Source organism: Danio rerio, chromosome 24, assembly GCF_049306965.1.
Source record: "Danio rerio strain Tuebingen ecotype United States chromosome 24, GRCz12tu, whole genome shotgun sequence".
NCBI classification, from domain to species: domain Eukaryota; kingdom Metazoa; phylum Chordata; class Actinopteri; order Cypriniformes; family Danionidae; genus Danio; species Danio rerio.
In genome coordinates this window covers 2,500,972-2,523,437 of record NC_133199.1, presented here as the reverse complement: position 1 = coordinate 2,523,437, position 22,466 = coordinate 2,500,972, and the positions used below count along the sequence as shown (strand labels likewise).

At 38.4% G+C, this 22,466-nt stretch overlaps 1 protein-coding gene across 3 annotated transcripts in view; it reads left to right on the top strand.

The window, feature by feature from the left end:
• rreb1a (ras responsive element binding protein 1a) overlaps positions 1 to 22,466 on the top strand; it is a 103,734-nt gene that overhangs the window by 16,475 nt on the left and 64,793 nt on the right. The window lies entirely within an intron of this gene.

Here is a 22,466-nt window from a genome sequence, read left to right as displayed (position 1 = left end):
TATGACTTACAGTTGAAGTCAGAATTATTAGCCCCCCTTTGATTTTTTTTTTCTTTTTTTTTTTTATATTTCCCAAATGATGTTTAACAGATTCAGGAAATTTTCACAGTATGTCTGATAATATTGTTTCTTCTAAAGAAAGTCTTCATTGTTTTATTTTGGCTAGAATGAAAGCAGTTTTTATTTTTTAAACACCATTTTAAAGTCAATATTATTAGCCTCTTAAAGCTATATTTTTTTCGATAATCTACAGAACAAACCATCATTATACAATAACTTGCCTAATTACCCTAACCTGCCTAGTTCACCTAATTAGCCTAGTTAAGCCTTTAAATGTCACTTTAAGCTGTATAGAAGTGTCTTGAAGAATATCTAGTCAAATATTATTTACTGTCATCACGGCAAAGATAAAATAAATCAGTTATTAGAGATGAGTTTTTAAAACTATTATGTTTAGAAATATGCTGAAAAAAATCTTCTCTCCATTAAACAGAAATTGGGGAAAACAAATTAACAGGGGGGCTTATAACTCAAGGGGGCTAATAATTCTGACTTCAACTTCTAAAGTAATGCATGTGTGTATGGGTAAAGATAAGGACTGTAGTGTAATATAAATGTAAGTGTTAGAACGTGTGTCTTGCAAATAATTGTTAAGCATATTTAGAATAAGGATCAGTTGACAACATATTCAAGGACCGCATGTAAGGATCACAGTGCAGCCACAAAACTCAAATTAACTAATTATAACACTGATTAATTTTGCCATTCAAAGCGATGGGTTTTCTCCCTTTTTTTTAATGGGAACAGCAGTTTCTAATCATTTAAGCCTACTTTTAAGTGTGGTCAACTAATACTTTATTTAGTTTAATTAATATAGGTGAAAATATGACTAGAATTTTACATAAAATTATTATAAAAAATATGCTTAATGAAAAATGAACATTTTCAAACATGAATTTTACTTTTTTTCACAAATAGTGCTGTGGTAGTTTTTAATAAAAAATCACTTTTGTAAATTAAATTTGATGCACACGTTAAGATGAGATGTCTCGTTTTTGACCCTTATTCATATCACGTTCATATACGCTACAATCTGTGCTTTAATATTTGAACAATTCCGAATATATCAGTCACTGTCAGGCAGTCTAGAAACATCAGTCCGGATCTTGTTTATTTATGTGCGTCTGATAAAGCATTTGAATTAAATGATGATGTTGGACCTCAAGACATCCTGTTTGCGTTTCCATTTTCAGCACTACCTTTGCCGTCTTTAAAAATGTAGTTTTAAATAATGTTAAAAGTGTTATGATTCATGCATTCTTGCTTTAGCTAGATCATTTAGTTTGAACTGATGTGTAATTTTTAAATAATTAAATGAACTTTGTTTTTGAGAGCTGCAATCATTAACAGAAATAGGAGCGTTTTGTATGAATAAACTACTACAGATTAGGGCTGCACGATATTGGAAAATTCTGATATTATGATGTTTTATTTTTCTGCAATAAATATCACAGTATGAATACAGTTTCACAAGATGGTTTGGATAGTACTATTGGACAGTTTCTGGGGATTCTATCAGTATTTAGGTACAGAAATTGAATAATCACAATGAAAACAAAATGCTTTTTCTTACTTTGCTTTGTCTCATTTCCAATCGAATCGAAATAACTAGTAAAGTAAAAAATATTGTTTTGTTTTCACCTTCAGAAGCAATAAGTAAAGTTCTTCACCCCCCCCCCCCCCCAAGACAAAACAAACACAAGACAAGACAAAAATTCTAAGTAAGATAAAAAAAAAATCCTGTATAAATAATCTCTAATACAATTAATCTCTGGTACACCTCCGAATCATAATTTTTTTTGTGCCCAAATGTTTTAAACTTTCTTGAAATTCTCAATCGCAGGCCTTAAAAATATGAAATTGACAAACCTTCACTCTGTTATGGTTAAACCTAGCGGTGACTCTACAAATCACATGCGTTCTGTAGCTCCTGATCAGCTAAAATTCAGACTCAACATTGCGGATGCTGCGATGTGACTATTGCAGATGCGCACATTGCGATAACCTTGCTGAAACGATATATTGTGCAGGCCTCGTACAGATGTCAACAATAAAATGATGCCGTAGTAGTCAAATATATATTAAACTGATCACTTTAAATGTATTTGAATGTACTTTAAAGAAGTGTTTTGGTTTCCAGCTTAATGATAACATCATCCTTTTTTTGTGCATCCCTATTAACAATCATTAACATCCCATTAAATGGCACTTTGGATTCCTTGCCAAACAGATTTCAACACCCTGATTATGCGTGGGGTGGTTTGTGCTTATCACCTCACATTGTCTTGCTGTCTTTTAGCAATTGAAGCGCGGTGCCATGAACATTTCTTGTGCAGTGTTTTGATTCATATTTAAATTTGCTATTTAATTCGCACTATCCTCTGGCATAGTCCCTGATTTTTCAGGGGTCGCCATAGTGGAATTAACCACCAATTACTCTGACATGCGTTTCATGCAGCGGATGCCCTTCCAGCTGCAACTTCTGATAGATATGAAACTGATAATTCAAGTGAATAACAACCTTCCTGGTCACCCTCTTCTTCAACACCGAACCGTACACATACCCATCCACACCCATGCACACATACAATGTCCTGCCATCTTCTGTCATGAGCTGAAAAGGTACTGTTGTTTGTTCTGCAAACACAGGACACACCTCGTATCCACAGAGACTGGAGCGCATGCCCCTAGTCCTGCTGCACCTCAGGCTTGTAAAGAAGTCAACCGCACACCTTCTTGCAACCTCTTGTGCAAACACACGGGCCTCCACCTGAGAGCATCCCTTTGCACAGCTGCTGGGAGCGTAGGGGGGGAAGGGAGGATGAGATTACTGGACTGGCCTTAGGACAAAGGCGGAGACAGCGGGAGTAAGTGAAGACGAGGACGGGAGGAAGGAACTTGAGGCTTTGAAACTCCACCGAGCATTCCTGGCCTACGTTTTCTTTTCGAAAAATGACAAAACAGTGTGTCATGGTCGACTTTTCACATCTTTGTCTTGACTAAAAGGCACTGAATCCAAATGTTTTGCACTTTTAAATATTAAAAAAGACCTCTCGTTGTGTCTCACGTTTACACGCTGCCTCCAAAAATGTTGTCCGTCATAAAAAAAATGGGGTTTGGTTTGTTTTTACATCATCCATCCATTTTCCTCAGGCTTCATCCTTTATTTATCAGTGGTCACCACAGTGGAATGAACCGCCAACTATTCCAGCATTTGTTTTATGCTGAGGATTACCTTCCAGGTGCAACAAAGTACCAGGAAACACTCAAACCATACACACTCACATTCTCACACACACACACACACACACACACACACACACACACACACACACACTACAGCCAATTTAGTTTATTCAGTTACCCTATAGCGCATGTGTTTGGACTGTGGGGAAAACTAGAACACCCAAAGCCAACACAGGGAGAACATGCAAACTCCACACAGAAATGCCAAATGGCCCAGCCGGGCTTCAAACCAGTGACCGTCTTGGCACCATGCCACCCTTTTTTCCACGTCCCTTAAAGGCATTGTAAGAGGTGTTTAGTCAGTGCGGAGCCAACCTACAAGGGAAAGCCAGAATCCAAGTTGTTGATACTTCCAGCAATGAGCTCTTAACGACAAGCAAAGTGCGTAATATAAAGACAGAACATGGCGGATGGTTGAGAACCACTGCTTTACACTAATGCATGCTGGTTTCAATGCCTGGCATGCACCTTTCCCATGCCGCTGTTTGTTTGAAGTACTGTCAGTCTCTGTTCGGGATTGATTTGTTTACTGAAATTTGGCAAGGATCAAAATGCCATAGATTTCCTGTTATCAATGCCGAATTTTGGGATAATCCTGCACAGCTCCTTGGTGAACTCCTCTTTGTCTCTGTGCAGTGGATTGGACACAATGGTTTGTGTTTCTTTTTTTTGAAGGAGAGAGGATAACTGAGGAATCACTGCTTGACTCCACATGAAAAGCCTAATTTTTTTTCACAACTGATTAATATTACGAATTGAACATAGTGTGCAATGTGTCTATGCATGGCAAATTTTAAGGATATGCGCATACTAAAATTTTAGGCCTAATGTGCAATATACCACCAGACTAAAAATGCCTGCTTTCAGACTAAAGCCTAATTTATAGTTCTGGGTCAGGTGTATGCAGTAGGGTTGTCATGATACTGGAATTCGGTACCAGTCGATACTGAAATTTCAAAAATGACTGTCCTGCTATCATTTGAGCCCGTTCTAAAACAGTGCTGATTTGCCAATGTGTTCACATGCCCAACAGAAATGATTGTGATTTGTTGTGAAGGTCATCAGTTCACTGAACTCTCCCCTGTTTAAGGAGTGTAACCACAGGTACAGGGACACTGGAACGTTTTAAAGCCACGATTCATCAGCGGATCATTCGTATGTCAGCTTATAGACAGCTGATTAACGTGACTTTAAAACGCTTTCAAGTTTTTAAAATTTCCGAATCGATTGGTACGAATTCCAGTATCTTACATCTTTCGGATGAGACGTTAAACCGAGGTCCTGACTCTCTGTGGTCGTTAAAAATCCCATGGCAGTTCTCGTGAAAGAGCAGGGGTGTAACCCCGGTGTCCTGGCCAAAGTCCCTCAATCGGCCCTTACGATCATGGCCTCCCAATCATCCCCATCCACCGAATTGGCTCTATCAGCCAATAGCTGGTGTGTGGTGAGCGCACTGGTGCCGTTGACCTGTGTTCACCTGTGGCTGCCATCGCATCAACCAAGTGGATGCTGCACACTAGTGGTGGTGTGGAGAGACCCCCCCTCATGATTGTAAAGCACTTTGGGTGTGCGGCCATACACAATAAATGCGCTATATAAACACACATTACATTACAGTATCTTGACAACCCTGCACTCTTTTGAAAAGGTACCACCCCAGTGACAACTCGCGTACCTTTACTTCTGAGAGTGCAGTAGGCACAGTTTAGCCTATGCATATTTATTTGTACCCTGTGCTAAACTCAACTCTCATTACATTTCTGGAGAGGCGTGCATTAATCAACGACATTTGAAGTGGATCTAAACCTTTCATCAAAGATAAACTATTGAACAGCCATTCTTGTTGTTGGACAAACTTTTTTTGATGCACTTCAAATGGTGACTACTGTAGACATTGCAATGACACTGGTTGCAAGAATGGTAAAAAAAATTAATTAGTGCAGTTGTGGTCATTAGATCCATATCAGTCCTATCATGCAATCATCAATACTGAAGAACTCTTCCAAAAAGCCACACTAAGTCCACTCAGAGTATTGCAACATCTCCCAAAATCCACCGCAGGACCTTGAGTCATTATACCTTGAGAATAACACTCTATGATGACAGGTCAGCCATTTTGAAATGACACGAGGCCACGCTTCTTCTGTTTAGGGACATCAGCATTAGAAAAGATAACCGTGCTGATATGCTGGCTACTGTTTCCAAAATAAATGCGTCTTTGTGATGGAGCCGGCTGAAATGCTGTGGGGAGGGGGTTGGGTTGGACAAGTCTAGGGCTCTAAAGTGGACGCTCAAGCCCAATTTCGGGCTGCGAATTGGAAATGGCAAGGTGAAAAGGTAGAGGTGTGTCTGTCTCTCTGGTCTAGGGTTAATGGTACACCGTCTAGCTCCCATGGGAAACAAGGAGTCAATGGGGCAGGCTCTGCTGACGTGCCCCTGAGGAGACGGCACAAAAGACAGCCAGCAAGGTTTATTCTTCTCCTGAAACCTGGCCTTTCCCATCAGGGGCTGTGTACACAATGAGCAGACAGAAACGCTGCCCTCCTTCAACACCTATTTCAAAGCAGGCTTACACGCTCGGATATTTGTGAGGGACCCACCCTGACGGCATGTGGAAAACCCAGCCGGATCAATAATGTGAAAGTTCACATCTACTTGGGAAAATCTGTCTTCAAAGTTCGCTACTGGCAATATAAATGCTGAATAGGACTTCGAGTGGAATCAAAATCCACAACGTTTATTTTGCTAGTGGACTATTCTTTAGGTTTGTGGTTCCTGAAGTGGAAGTTTAGACATCCTGGGGGTCACAGGACAACGGCAATTTCCAAAAATCTAATTAATTTTATTGAACTATTAGAATTAGCATGTTATTCATAACCTACTAAGGGACACAATAGAAGTAGTTAATAGTAACATTAACATGTTAAATAAATTGAAAAAACATGCAAATAAAAAGCCATCAGCCTTTCAGTTTTTGTTTTTTCTTTGCGAGTCACTGGCATTGTTATTTTGGAGGTCACGGGCTGAAAAGTTTGGGAACCCCTGCTTTAGGTGAACAATTATAGCAAGTTAAAAAGGTGTTTTGGTAAATTTTTCCGAAAATTAGCCTCTGCGTTTGGAGTAGTGGTCATTCCTTGATGTTAGTTTGATGGCTTCAGACAGTATATATTTATTATTGTTAGATTGACGCATACCTGTCAACCCTCCCATTTTTGCTGGGATTCCTCTGTATTTTACCATTCTATCCCGATATCATCCCATCTAAATGTTTTCCAGTACTTCTCCTGAATTTTTAATCTTTCCAAGAAAAGTGAGAGTAGCATCAAAGAGCTGATCTCAAATGTGATGATTGCAGGAGCTGTTCAAGACTATTATGCTTTGGCTTATTTTGGACTTGAATATAAAAACAGCCGCATTTATTAATGTCCATTAAAGCTGTGCATCAATCGTCACCCTTCCTATTCAGCCTCTGAATCGGCCAATTCATGTATCGGCGCTGACAGACCAACGCACTCCCTATAAAGCACTGTTCCCAGATCAGCTTCTGTACATGCAATTTGAAGAGGAGCGAAAGTGGACACTTTTGGATTTGGGTGCGTTTTTAAACAGACAAATACACTTAACAATATTTAAACATGAATAAAAAGTGAACCAGATTTTATATCCCGTATTTTTACATACCCGTGTTGACAGGTATGGTTTTGCCGCACGCTAATTATGCGTAAAAAGAAAGCCCCGCCCCCTACTCAATATTCCATTTCATTTGGAAGTACATCAACATACTGAAATAAAAGTCTCAGAAACTTCCAGTTTCCTGCTGAACTTTAAAAGATTGTAAAGATTGCAACTACACTGTTAAAAACCCTGGCTTCCACACAATCAATTTGTGTTGAAGGTATTAAGTTAACTTACTATTTTTTTTTTTTTTACTCTAGAAACTCTAAAAAACTCTAGGATTTTGTTAAGCTTATTTGAAATGACTAGTTTGAACAAGCTGGAAACATAATTTTTTGCGTGTATCAATACACTGTAAAAAATGCTGGGTTCTACACAACTCCATGTTGTCCCAACACAAATTAAGTTAATTAAATTACATTTAATTTAGCAAAAAGAATGAAGTTGCGCTCCAAAAAAGTAAGAATTGTGTTGTTTTAACTCATCTTAATTAAGTAGAGCAGCAAAATTTATTTTTTGAGCATATATAAAATGCAGCCGACTTTACCGTATAATTGTATAACCCCTGAAACCATCATATACAAGCTGTAAAGCAGACCTGGTGTCCTTTTCTGAGAAGTGTCTCTTGCTAGACGTCATGTATGATTTTTGTAACAGCAGTTTGAATGGGACAATCCGACCGGTCTGTGTCTGCCAATGAGATTTTAGGAGAGAATAAGTGTTTACTACCACACTTCAAAACCTCTCCATCTGAGCAGGTCATCAATAAATGTTTTAGACATCTGTACTTCTTTAGTTCGCATTCATCCACAGCATCAGTATGGGCTGTCCAAGGAGTGTTATTATTAACTAGGGAGTTAGGACTCCACTTGTGAACTTTGTTACCGAGTGCTTGGGAAAAGTAGAGCAAAGGCAATAATAAACTTAATCAGAGAGCAGGGAAGATAACCAGGCTGTTGATTGGCTCGTGAGTAGACCAGATCAAGAGTCCGTCTGAAAGTACAGCCTTTACAAATACACATCTTGATTCTGGCAAAATGGCTGCTTCGCTCATCCCTGTCATCCTTGCGGTTGTGGTTCCTGCTAGCCTGTGTTTAGTGGTTGTGCAAGTTGAAATCGATCAGTTTTTGAATTTCATAATAGTTTAGAAACTCGTACTGATGCTTGGAGACATTATACAGAAGATCAAGCTCAACGGTTTGCAAAATCTCCATTTGGATGAGGCACACTGGTGTTTGATGTGAAAAGTGTCTGTTTTGTCTTCAGTGTTGCGTAACTGCTCATAAAGTGGGTAGTGTCCCTGTAATGTCTTCTGCTGTAATCTTTGAACAAGGTCAGTGGGTTGCTGATTAGTTACAAAGACAGGCCTGGATTATGGCTGTGAAATATGACAATGCATGATGTATGGACAGAATCAAAAGTATTCTCCATACTTCATCACTTATTAAAATAAATAGTTTAAGATGATACATGCCATCACAGGGATGCAAACAGAAACATGAATAACTGCATCGTGTAAGAGTTGAAATCTTTAAAGTGCAATGTTTTTATTTTGCAATTTATTTAGCCACGTTGCATTTCTTTTCCCAGAGATGGGTTGCGGCTGAAAGGGCATCTGCTGCATAAAAACATGCTGGATAAGTTGGCAGTTCATTCCGCTGTGGCGACCCCGGATTAATAAAGGGACAAAGCCGACAAGAAATGTTGCATTTCTATTTTAACCTGTAATTAGTTTTTGGAAATGTTTATTTTATATTATTATTATTATTAATTTTACATTTTAAGATTATATTTCAGAAGTTCTAAATAAAAAGACAGCTATAATCAGTAGATTTTTAAGTATTTAAAATGTACATAGTCGTATACATTTGGTCAATATATACTATAGGGGTGTGACGAGACGTTTAGGCCCAATCCTATTTCAATTTTTTTTTACCCCTTTCCCCTGGCCCTTAAAACAGAGTATAAAGAGAAAGAAGCATCAAATTTCAGCCCTAATAATGGAACAGCACTACAACACCTGCACACGTCATCAGATCTCGATCTCTTACATCAGGGGTTCCCAAACTTTTCAGCCCACGACCCCCAAAATGACAATGCCAGTGACTCGTGACCCCCAATTTTCTCTGAGGTGGTGGTTTTAAATACAGAAACCTTGTATGCAATGACGCACACACACCAATAGACCCAAGTCTATTCTTAGTTTTTTAATGTATGTCAGTGCTGTAAATGGGCTAGAAAGTTTAACCTGGTGTTATAAAATCAATCTGCTGCATCTGACAGTATTGCTGTGTCTTTAGTATAATGTAATTGTAATCGCAATCCAATAGAACTAGTAACTATAAGCTACTATAGTACCCCCCCCCCCCCCCCCCCTTCACTGTCCCGCGACCCCTGTAATACCCACTGTAATACCTACTGCTGTATTTTTTTGCTGTCTATCTTCAGGAAATCACTGAAGGCAATGATATCATTCATTCATTCATTATCTTGTCGGCTTAGTCTCTTTATTAATCCGGGGTCGCCACAGTGAAATGAACCACCAACTTATCCAGTTCATTTTTTACGCAGCGGATGCCCTTCCAGCCGCAACCAATCTCTAGGAAACATCCACACACACATTTACACACACACACACACACACACACACACACACACACACACACACACACTCATACACTACGGACAATTTAGCCTACCCAATTCACCTGTACTGCATGTCTTTGGACTGTGGGGGAAACCGGAGCACCCGGAGGAAGCCCATGCAAATGCAGGGAGAACATGCAAACTCCACATAGAAACGCCAACTGAGCCGAGGATCGAACAAGCGGCCTTTTTGCTGTGAGGCAACAGCACTACCTGCTGCGCCACTGCACCCCCCCCCCCCCAATATATTATAATTGGTTAAATTTACAATATCATGATAAATAGTTATCAAGATATGAGATTACTTAAATCCGGATATGAGTTTTATTTCCTATCACCCAGCCCTGGCCTGTTGGAACATTTACCAACACGAAATTCAGGTGCACTCACACTATATTTTGGGCTTGTAGACCACCTGTTCCCATATAACAGGTGTTAAAATCATTGAAATCTTCGGTTGATGATGTCAGGATGATGATTGGTCTCATATTCGAGCCGTGTGCCTGTGTTAGTGATTCAGCTGCCTGGTTTGCTAAGGAAATGGCTAATCCCACAAGGCTGTGTGTGCGATTCTCAGCAGGAAACGGTGGATGCTGGATGTTTTTTCAGGTTCTCGTAATTATGATAACTATTGTGTCACATTTAAGGGAATTATTCATTAGAACTGGTCAAACGAACGTACCAGGGGCAAACAGACAAGAGAAGTTCTGTTAATCTGGCTCTTTTGTCAGTGGTTAACATTAAATACTTAATCAGGTCGTGCACTAAGAAGCTCTCGCCAAGGGAAAAGAGAGTGTTTAGTGCTCTCCAGAATCAGTGGAGGAAACAAGAACTTTTTCCGTTGTTGAAGCGTGCATTTGACGGTTTCGGCTAAGCCTGCTTGCCTTTGTTTGAATCTTGTAATTGTCCCATCCTGCGTGTTTTAACCCCCTTTATCCTTTCAAGAGCTCACAATGTTGAGGGCTGTCACCCACCCACCAATCTGTACCCACTCTGGTGCCGCCTTACATCTGATGGGACCCTCTTTATCAGTGTGTGGGCAAACATTACGGCAGGCTATAGAGATGGAAATGAGGCCTTTGCGGCCCTGCAGCCCAAATGCTAGTGCCCTAACGCCTCTACAGACTGTCATGGAATTACAAAAGAGATTGGTCTGTAATGACAGGCCGTCCTTTGACTGCTGCAGGGCTTGTGTACTTCCATTCATTTCTGTACGAGCTGATGCCATTTAGATTCGTTACTTGAAGGTGGTCACAAGCTAATCGACACTTAAATAACAAGCTTAGACAATCGTATGTGCAACCACTTTAATCTTGTAGAGTTTTGAAGAGTGTTTCATAGACCATCTAAATGGAAGATGACTCTTTTTGGTAACTGGTTAATACGACACATTATTTCTACACCGAATAAAAACAAACAGATTCATTGGAATTAAGGTTTTTTTTAAGGTAAGTGGTCGCAAACAATTTATTTAGGCCAACAAATTAAGGTAAATATTATTCAATTGTATTAGTTTGTTTAGAACTATGCAGAATCGGAAAGGGCTTTAATGTCAGGGATGTTCACACATACAGGGAGTTTGTTTTGGTGACCGAGCTTCTACAGTGCAACAGAATTACAGAGACAGAACAACAAACAGATAATAAATACATTTTAAAAAATAGTCTAGTGGATGCAAATATACAAATTGACTAGTGTATGTGCAGGTATATTACTATATACAACGTTAAATATGTGCAGCTGTTATGTGCAAATTGGCATGTGTTGTTAAATAAGTGTGTATTAAAGTGTATAGCAAGTTGTGAGGTTTGTTTTACAGTTATTATCTTAATTAATATTTAATTACTACTAAATAATTTAGGCCATGTAAATTGTTTGCAACCCTTTACCTTTAAAAAAAAAAAGTAAATCAAATGAATTGTCTTGTTTTTCAGTGTGCATATTATATTTAATTACCATTGTGTTAAGTATAAACGTAATGTCCACAAGTGCTGGGTGTAAGTAATATAGTCAGTGTAATTAAATTACGTTTCCACTGAGAGTTACTTTTCATTATTTTTAAAGGTTACTTTTACTTAAACACTTTACGTAAAATTAACAGTTCTGTATAAATCAGTTCAGAGAAGTAGAGTAATTTCTGTTACACAAGTATATTTGGCTGAATTATTCTAGTTTTTGACTGCATTTATCAAGATAGTCTTATATGCTTGAGAAAGCAATGAATTGAGAGGTTAGTTCATGGTAATATATGGCATAATTCAGAGAATGTTTTGTTATTAAGATATTTTGCATGATAATAATTTGAAAATGTCATAATGCTAAATCAGGTGTGTCCAAACCTTTTCTTATAAAAGGCCAAAAAACAAACGTGATTGAGGCTAGTGGGACGAAGGTAAATAGAGTAGCTATGGGTAGGGCCAGACTGAATCTGCTGTCATTTTGGACCATTTCTTCTGAGAATTTTGTTAAAATCTGTGGATTATTTTGGGAGTATCGTAAGTAAAAATGTTATATATGAAATAAATAAAAATAAAAAATGTTTACTTTTATTTAATGTCTACAATGCAAATCCATCTAGATCCACTTATTTTGTAAACAAAGCAAGTCTCTCATGTAATGTATATCTACTGAAGGACAGAAAATATGACTTTATAAACTGCATTGCGAATTAATCAAGTAAACACTTTCATATTAGTCAATATTATTACTGAAATGTAAAAACTGAATAAATATACATTTACACAAGTAAATAAATAGACTCAATAGGCAAAAAATGTGCAGATTTCTGCACGCGCAGATTCTGTGTAGGCCTAGCCATGGGTAATTTCCTAATTTCTTTAATAATGTTTAAAAATGACTAGAAAACATTGCTTTATATTAACTTATACAGTGTTTTTCGCATTTAATAATGAACTTATTACAAGTAAATCACAACAATCTAATTTATAACAGAATGGCACTAGTGTTTGCATTGATTTGCTCATTGATGTCTTATGCATAGTTCTCTTTGGGTCGAGTGACAGTATTTACATTTTTAAAAATCTGATTAATTAAAGCATTTAACTAATTTTTTTGTAGCTCAGCAATAAAACAAAAACAAAAAGGCTACCTTAAATTAGAAATGATGATCTGTTAAAGGCATTCGCCCCAACCACTTCCTCATCATTTTCTCTCACTCTTCTCTGATGGGATGGTCGGGCCTTATCAAGGGTTGCAATGGGCCAACTTTGGGCACCTCTGTGCTAAATGAACACATTATATAATAGCTTAAGTATAACATTAAAGCTTTTATTTGAATAATAGAGGATTCGCTCTATGCAGAATCAATGTAATATAGACAGAAATGAACACACTATATAGCATCATAAACCCCAATATCAAGCAAAGTTGCATTTGATTGCATGTAAATGCATCAGATTTTAATTTGAGATTTGAGCTCTCTATGATAAACATTTAAAAATCATCACACTGCTACTATTCCTCTCAAATCAATTAAATGAGACTACTTTTTCAGCCATCTTTAACGCTCTTGCATCACTGTTCTGCGCTCAGCTCTCTCTTTGTTTGTAGAGGCAGCCTTTTGTAGGACGGTCAGCCTGATGCTAACCACCGAACTGCCACATTATGGAAAATAATCGTGACTTTTAACGCTCTCAGCCTGCAAATTCTCGTCTGAAGTTCCAGCATCTCCACCCCCCTATTCTAGATGAATCGCTCCCTTGTAGGAGCGTGTCCTCAGGCAGCCGCCTATGTAGAGAGAACCCTGCACAGCAGCTCTGGAGCAGTGCGAAGGGGAAAAAAAACAATGTGACTCTTATTTCAGCCGAGGGAGGGCGGGTGGGGGGGTGTGCATGATGTGATGCTGGGGAGTGGAGAAGCCCTGCGCGTCAGCACACACTGGAGTGTGATGGATGACCCCTGCTGCAAACGCCGGCCGGGTTGTCACTCATGTGAATGGCAATAGCAAACAGCTGGGAGCCCGGGCTGGGATTGGTTAAAGGGAGTCATGTGGGTTGAGTTTGAGAGGAGGCGCTTTAAAATGTGGGTGGCTGACGGCCGCCAAAGCACCAGTTGGCTGATGTTTTGGCCTTGTACTTTGGCCTGCATCCTTGCTTTGGAGTTTAGGCCATGTAACATTGGAGCAGAAGCCAATAGGGGGCCTGAGGGGAGGGGAGGCGCTGCGGTGATCCAGTGTTTGAGTGAGAGAATGCACAGTAACTGATGATAACATCGCTGGCAGAACTGGGCCTTCCAGACATCCAATAAGTTCTTTCATAAATCTTGCTTGAGATTTTCTCTCACCTAACAAGATGGGGCTCAAAACCTCTCATACATGATTTAAGGCATCTCATATCCTGATTGTACACTAAACAAATCTGTTATACAGTTTCCATATTATTATTATTATTATTATTGTTTATTTATAGTTGTGGATTGTATTATGGGATGTTGATCTTTGCTCTTTCCACTTTTGATGTTGAACAGAGTGACCTTTATTGACATGTTAGTAGTTTGAAATAAAACAATGTATTAGAAATAATACACAGAGATTTACATTTGTAAAATAGCCAAAAATGTACTTAAGTTTAGTGCAAAGTTTTTTTATCGTAATAAACAACACACAATATATCACTTCAAACTATTAAAAGTGTGACTAAAAGTCATGTTTTCAAACTTATTCAGGTTAAAAGTTGTTAGAAGAAAGATCAGGGTCCCATAATTCCAATAATAAACCAAAACAAAAACATGAAAAATCAGGAAAAATCAAAACATGAATCACAAATTATGGAAAACTGCTAATTTATGGATGTTTTTTTAAGTGTAGTCAGCATTTGAAGTGGATTAAACATTTTTCATACATCAAATTGAAAAATCTTATAACATTTAATCGTTGTTGTTATTTTTATGTACAATACATGATGATTATTTAGAAACGGTTATGATTATAAATGATGTATTGAATGCTTAGTACAAGTTGTTAATATAGCCAATGGTGCTGATATAGCATTAAAACCTAAATAAATAAACAAATAAGGGCAATGTTGAAACATTTTAGGACAATTTTGAAAAGGTTTTTTGATCCACTTCAATTGTTGACTATATTTATATCACTAAACAGCATGTTTTCTGTAAATTCAATCAGTTTAATAGTTTATGTGTTGACCACATGGAAGCAAATCATGATTTTGCTAAGTACAATGCGATCCTGGATTAACATCTGTGTTGATCCTGGAACATCACCTTTGTTGGAAAATTTTATCCATACCTTTTTCATATTCCTAAACCCAACCATAACTGTAAATTGTTTCCAAATAAATCAGAAGGGACAAAATCACAGGGAAATAATAGTTGGATAAAATCATGTAAAAGTGCGAGCCTGAATGTAACATAAACGTTATATAAAAAAAAAAAAAAAAAAAAAATATATATATATATATATATATATATATATATATATATATATATATATATATATATATATATATATATAAAATATATATAAATATATATATAAATATATATATATAAATATATATATATATATATATATATATATATATATATGCATTTATGTCATATTGCACAGGCTTTTATTGTACAGAAGGTGAAAAGTCAGTGTTGATAGCCACAAATCACACGTGGTCACTGCAAGTCTGTTTAAGTGTACACGTATGAGCCACAAAGAGATGTTCTCAGCATCAGCTCGATGAAGGCTGTATTCTTCTGGGCTTCACAAAGAGCTCCATTATGGCATGCCGTAAGAGGCATATCTGCCTCGTTCTCCGTCAAACCCTACCAATGGGTTTTTATTTTCTCAGTCTTCCAAATAAATGATGGAGAGTTCCACCATGGCGGCCTTAAAGTCTGAAATGCTACAGACTCTCTCATGTTATTTCTAGCAAATCAATTTGTTTGGACTGGCTTAAATTGTGTAAATCATTTAACATGGTATTTGCTTATTTTAATAATTTACACACATTTTTTTGTTATAATATGCAATTTTGTTCACTTTATCAACATCATTTTGTTGGACTGCACAATACATGTGTAGTAGTTGTATATGCGTGCTGCATGCATAGGTTGTTTATCCAAATCTGTCCAATCAAATGGGGACTTGATTATCTTCATTTACTATTTTCATCTGAGGTCAGTTATCTGTGGTGTTTTAAAGGGGACGTGCAAGATGTAAAATAAGCGTCTGATGTCCCTAGAGATTTCAGTGACTGTTGCTTTAAATTTAAATGAGATTGTGCTCTATTCAAAAGAGGGCGGAGCTATAAATGCCTATGTGTCTGCATAGTGGCAGAGTCAAAAACAAGACTCGCGTTCTATGCCAATAAGGGTTACGTGGTCACTGGTGGGCGGGGCTTTCCCCCTCTGATGACACGTACAAAGGGAGAATGTCAGTCAAAGTGTTTCTGCAAGCTGTTTTTATCAATTAGAAGTGGTTATTTTCTTAGACTGTTGCCGTCCAACTTTGTTTAAACCCCTTATAAAAGGGATTTTTGCATAATGGGTACCCTTTAAAGACTTTTTATTTTTATTTTTATTTATTTATTTTAGTACAATCATCACATAAAGTTTTTTTTTTTTAGTTGCTGATAAAATAGCATTTTTAAAGTTAGACGTAAGAGATGTCATTATCACAACGCTCAACAACATATTTTCCCAGTATTGTGCAGCCCTATCATTTAGTATGAGGGAATCCCTTTGCAGTAGTAGTGCATTTGCTCAGATCAGTTTTCAGGATGTGTGTGTGTGTGTGTGTGCGCAGCATCATGGGGCCTCTTTTTCAGGATGACTTGTAGGAGCTTGCCGGTTTAACAGGACTGAAAGGGCCTGGAGGAACCCCCAACACACCTCCTCCTCTTCCTACTCGCTGTCTCTTTGTGTTCTCAGGTGTACAGTGAGTTTAGAGTTTGCTCCATGAAACCAGCAGCCACACCCTTCCCTCAACGGTGCATGAAAGAGAGATGTTTATCAGAAGCATCCCTATACTTTTATTGCGAAAGCAAAGTTTGTATTGAACCTCCATATGCATCAAACCATCAGTCATTATGTGGCTTTTTAGATTCATTATTTTATTTCACTTCATGCATGCTTTTATGTGTGCAGTATCCTAACTAAGATTTTCCCTTATTAGTATTATTTAAACCTTTTGTTAAAATCTTTTTTTTTTTTTTTTACTTTTTTGCGAAAAATACTAAAGCACTGCAGATTTTATACTCATTCATTCATTTTCTTTTCAGTTTAGTCCCCTTATTAATCTGGGTTCGCCACAGCGGAATGAACCGCCAACTTATCCAGCATATGTTTTACGCAGCGGCTGCCCTTCCAGCTGCAACTCATCACTGGGAAACATCCATGCACACTTATTCACACACATACATTATCGGCCTCACAGCAAGAAGGTCACTAGTTTGAGCCTTGGCTGGGTCAGTTGGCATCTATGTGTGGAGTTTGCATTTTCTCCCTTTGTTCGCGTGGGTTTCCTCCGGGTGCTGCGGTTTCCCCCACAAGTTCAAAGACATGCCGTATTGAAGAATTGAGTAGGCTAAATTGTCCGTAGTGTATGTGTGAATGAGTTTGTATGGATGTTTCCCAGTTATGGGTTGCAGCTGGAAAGGCATCCGCTGTGTAAAACATATGCTGGATAAGTTGGCGGTTCATTCCGCTGTGGCGACCCCAGATTAATAAAGGCACTTTATTGGCCCTTCAAGCCGCAACCCAGTTTTGAGAAAAACAGATACACACATTCACTCACACACACACACACACACACACACACACACACACACACACACACACACACACAAACTTGTACTCTATAGCCAATTTAGTTTCATCAATTCCCCTATAGCGCATGTGTTTGGACTGTGAGGGAAACTGGAGCACTCAGAGAACATGCAAACTCCACACAAAAAAGCCAACTGGCTCAGCTGGGACTCAAACCAGCGACCTTCTTGCTGTGAGGCGACAGTGCTAACCACTGAGCCACCATGCTGCCATCACAATATATAACGCAATGCTAGATTTTTCCATTGTCGTGCAGCCCTTTACTGGTCCCAAACATAATTGAGTTGTTCTAGTCAGTGATGCGAGGCGTGTATACAGCAGGGTTTGGAGAGCCCTCTGTGTGCCTCTGGATTTATGGAGCTGCCCTGTCAATGCTGCCTCTCCATGAATGTTCCATTTGTTGCACAGATAGACAACTGTCAAAGGAGAACGGCATGGGCCCGCTGCGTCCTCTCTGCCATAAAAGCTGCCATCCTGACCAGCTCTTTCGACAGGGAGGGAACGAGGGGGGGAGAGTGGGAGGAATTCCCATGTGACTGCTTCTGCTTCCCAAGAGATTTATTTTTTCACGGATTAATCAAAAGGTCCAGTTTTGCACATGAGGCTCATCTTAAATCTTGACTCAGTCACTATGGTATGAACTAGATGTATGCCCATATTCAACAATTATTCATTCATTTTAATTTCGGTTTAGTCCCTTTATTCATCTGGGGTCGCCACAGCGGAATGAACCGCCAACTTATCCAGTTTTATGCAGCGGATGCCCTTTCAGCAGCAACCCATCACTGGGTAACATCCATACATATTCATTCACACTCATACACTGTGGATAATTTAGCTTCCCCGATTCCCCTATAGCGCATGTGTTTGGAGTGTGAGGGAAGCCAGAGCACCCTGAGGAAACCCACGCCAACTGACCCAGCTGAGGCTCAAACCAGTGACCTTCCTGCTGTGAGGCGATCATGCTACCCACTGCGCCATCGTGATGCATGATAATGAACATGCACAATATTAATATCATGGGCAAAATACAGCATTTTCAGAATATCCATGATTGTTGTGTGAGTGGTTGTTCACCACATCACCAAATGATGACAGTGTAATAGGCGATTTATTCTACGCAGTGCTGCCCACCAATGAAATGTGTTACCGGCAGAATCCTAGTATAAACAGTGGCAATGCAGCTGCATTCATATTAATAGGTCGCACTCAAAGCTAGTCAGAGAGAATGGCACCAGCAGAGGAAAAGATCACTTCTTCTTCCTGCAGGAACATGTCTGCTAAATAAAGGAGTGATCACAACAACAAGAACAACAGGAGGGAAGGAGATTAGATGCTTAGATCGTCCTTTCACTCAGTCCTCTACACCTCACGCACTGTTTAATCAGAGTAAACCTGGGAGGAACGTTTCTATGCATTGAAAAAAAAAATGATGCATTAGATTTTCTATTTTTTTTAAGGTAACTGTCTGCACACAATTTTAATTGACCTTAAATGGCTATAAAAAAATTAAAACTGCTTTTATTCTAGCCGAAATAAAGCAAATAAGACTTTCTCCAGAACAGTGGTTCTTAAACATTTTTCACCAAGTACCACCTCAGAAAAAAATAGTCTCTCCAAGTACCACCATAATTACCAGTATTGAAATAAAGAAGCGTAGTTGGCTGAATTAAGCAGCTACAGCACTGCACACTTCAAAAAGAGGCAGAGTCAAATTCATTCAACAAAGTTATATTCCATACAAAATATGAAGCTGATCAGTCCGTTCTTGTCACGTGACTTGTGGATGTTTTCCACCGGGGACGCCTGAAATACGCTAGAGCATCGTGCTGCAGTTCTTACCCATTTTGCTAGCCTGTGGGTTAAATTTTGCCACTCAAGTGACCAAGATGTAACAAGATGTATGGTTATTTTTTTTTAAATAAAAGATTTTTCAAAATAAATGATCGTTCAGACTCAGATTATAAATAAAACGGTCTGTGGCTTGAGGAATGGGGACCACTGCTCTAGCACATATCTGCTCTGCAAGCACCATGCACCTCTTTCTCTAGTTCTGCGCCAATTGAATTGATTTTTAGCAGCTTAAGACGCGATGCACTAAAGTAAACATTCTTACAACAGTGCTTTGATCGTAGGCTTTAGAGTTTTAGAGTTATCGTACATATCAAATGATTAAAACTGTATTCATTTTTTCATACATTAGAGTGATTCCTCCGCGTACCACTATAAGTAAGGCAGCATACCACTAGCGGTACACGTACCATAGTTTGAGAACCACTGCTCTAGAAGAAAAAATATTATAGGAAATACCTTGAAAAATTCCTGAATCTGTTAAACATCATTTGGGAAATATTTTTAAAATAATAATAAATAATAATAGTTTTAACTTCAAATATATTGGGCTGAATTTAAACACAGATGAAGTTGAACATTGCTAAATTTGATTTGTTTGTTTAAATTCAGCTCGTATGAATTGTTTGCAACCACTTACCTTAAAAAAAAGTAGTAAATCCACTAAATCATTGTTTTCAGTGTGTAGTCTTACATCACTGATTCTTCATTTATTGCTCATTTGTTTCTCAAGGAAACATTTCTAAAATGGCTGCCCTGTTTTGGGTGGACTATTGGGCACAGCGATATTCTTTGATAGAGCTTGTGCACACACACACACACACACACACACACCATCTGTAATGAGGGTGGACAGTGTATGCTTTTTCCAGGCAGCTGTCAATGGCACAGTGATCTGTCAGCATGGACCCTGCATCTGCACTCCTCTGTAACTCACACCACAGAAAACTGGGCAAGACTGAGCGCCTGTCTTCGCTTACAAGAACTCTATCTCAGTTAAAAACCAGCCTCTCTTTTGTGCGAGAATGCCGCCCTTTCTCTTTCCGCCCATGCATATTTGCATGGATATGGAGATGAGTCTGAATACGAGTCTGTCCTGTCCTCAGAGCTCACCCATGTGACTTTTGCAGAAGCCCACTATGAAGTGTAGTCAAGCTGAGACGCCGTATGTGTCCTTTAGGTCCAAATAAAGGCCTGCGATCTGCAAGAAGGAAGGGTGAAAGACTTGTGCCTGTCGTGGGCACCTGTGAGCTTTGACAGCCGAGTTGTCTGTTGCTAAGGGTACCCTCAATTTGCATGCTCGATTACATCATCACTTAACCTCTGAAGAGCTAGAATTAAGGTTGGGGATTTTTCTATTGTCATATTATATCCTTATTATATACAGTTGAAGCCAAAATTATTCGCCCTCTTGTGAATTTTTATATTAATTTATTTATTTTTTACTTTTTTCCAATATTTCCCAAATGATGTTTAACAGATTCAGGAATTTTTCACAGTATTTCCTATATATTTTTTTCTTCCAGAAAGAGTCTTATTTGGTTTATTTTTGCTAGAATAAAAGCATTTTTTAATTTTTTTAAAGCCATTTTAAAGTCAATATTATTTGCCCTCTCAAACAACATTTGTTTTCAGTTGCCTAGAGAACAAACTAATGATTCGCTTAATTACCCTAACCTGCCTAATTAACCTAGATAAGCCATTAGATTGCACTTTAAGCTGAATATTAGCATTTTGAAAATATCTAAGGATATCTAAGTCTAAGGATGCTCATAATTACAGATTCACCGTTAACCTAAAGGGTTGCGTTTTTAACCGGTTAAAGGTATCAGTTAAACCATTAATATATATATATATATTCAGTGGAAGGCGTGCATTGGCATGAGGCTGCAGTCCGAGTGCCTTATTGCCCCCACCAGTTCCGATATACAGCCATATCACACTGCAATGAATGTGATATTGCGTTTATACAACAGTTTGACGGCATAATTAAGTGTATAAAAACAAAATTAAACAGTCTGAAAAACCCTTTTGTATGGGGAACTACTTTCTTCCACGTTGGATTTAAATCATAAGCTGACAGTTAAACAGTTGAGCAAGCATCTTTAGATCTGTAGTGTCTGCTTTTTGCTGGCTGTAAGTGGGCGGAGTAATACACAAAGGGTAAAGAGGCTGTACGGGTGCTGATATTACTTAAATATATCCAACTATCAGCCAATCAGATTCGAGAACCAGACAGAACTGTTGTGTGTGTATATATATATATATATTATATTTTGTATAATTTGTAAATGCAACAAGCTTATTGTTGTAAAAAAGGTTTTTAAAATGTTGTATTTCAATGTGTACAAACTGAAAATGAAAATAAAAATAATATGGAAAAAACAAAACATACACCATAGGAGCAGTATATCAGAAAATTTCAGTCATTTTAAAACTATGACTTTTCCAAACCGCAGTAAACCTTGAAATCAGTTGTCATCCCATGCCTAGTCTTCAGAGTGACTGATTTAAAAGCTTTGAAACATTTTCGTCTGACTGCATCATAGATGCTCACACAGATACAGAGCTTGTTTGCATGAAGCAAGCTCGCCCCAAGGCGAAGCAGCCAGGGTTGATTTGGAAATGAAAGCCACTTCCTGCACACTGCAATGTTGCCTGTTCTGATGTGTGATCGACTCAGGTGTTGAATGATGTTTAGGAGTGAAGCAGTCGACCACACAGACTGTCGAAACTTTATTTTTATTTGTTGTAGAGCTCCTAAGCTCGTTCACAGTTGAAGGAAAGGTTGCATCTTTCCTGTAGTTAGTCATGTTGCAAAGAAAATCTGTCAGCAGACTAAACTGGAAGTGCAGTACGTGTCCGTGGTTGAGGACAGCAGATTCATCTGGGAAGCAGAAAATCATGAATAAGGATTTTTGCCCCTGAGAAAATCTGCTTCTGTCCTCTTTGGTTTGATGGGCAAACACTCTTCTCTGTTGTGATCAAATGTGAACCGTCATCTGTAAAAGGAACTCAAACCTCACTGGAGTTTCCACATGTTGCCACACAATGGCTGGTCAGATGATTTCAATTCGCTACGTCTTCGCTTTTCAGTGCCTCGCCTGCACTTCTGCTGATTGATTGAGAAACATCCTGAGGGATGCTTTTGACTATTCTCCTCTACCAAACTTTTATTTTTATTGAACATG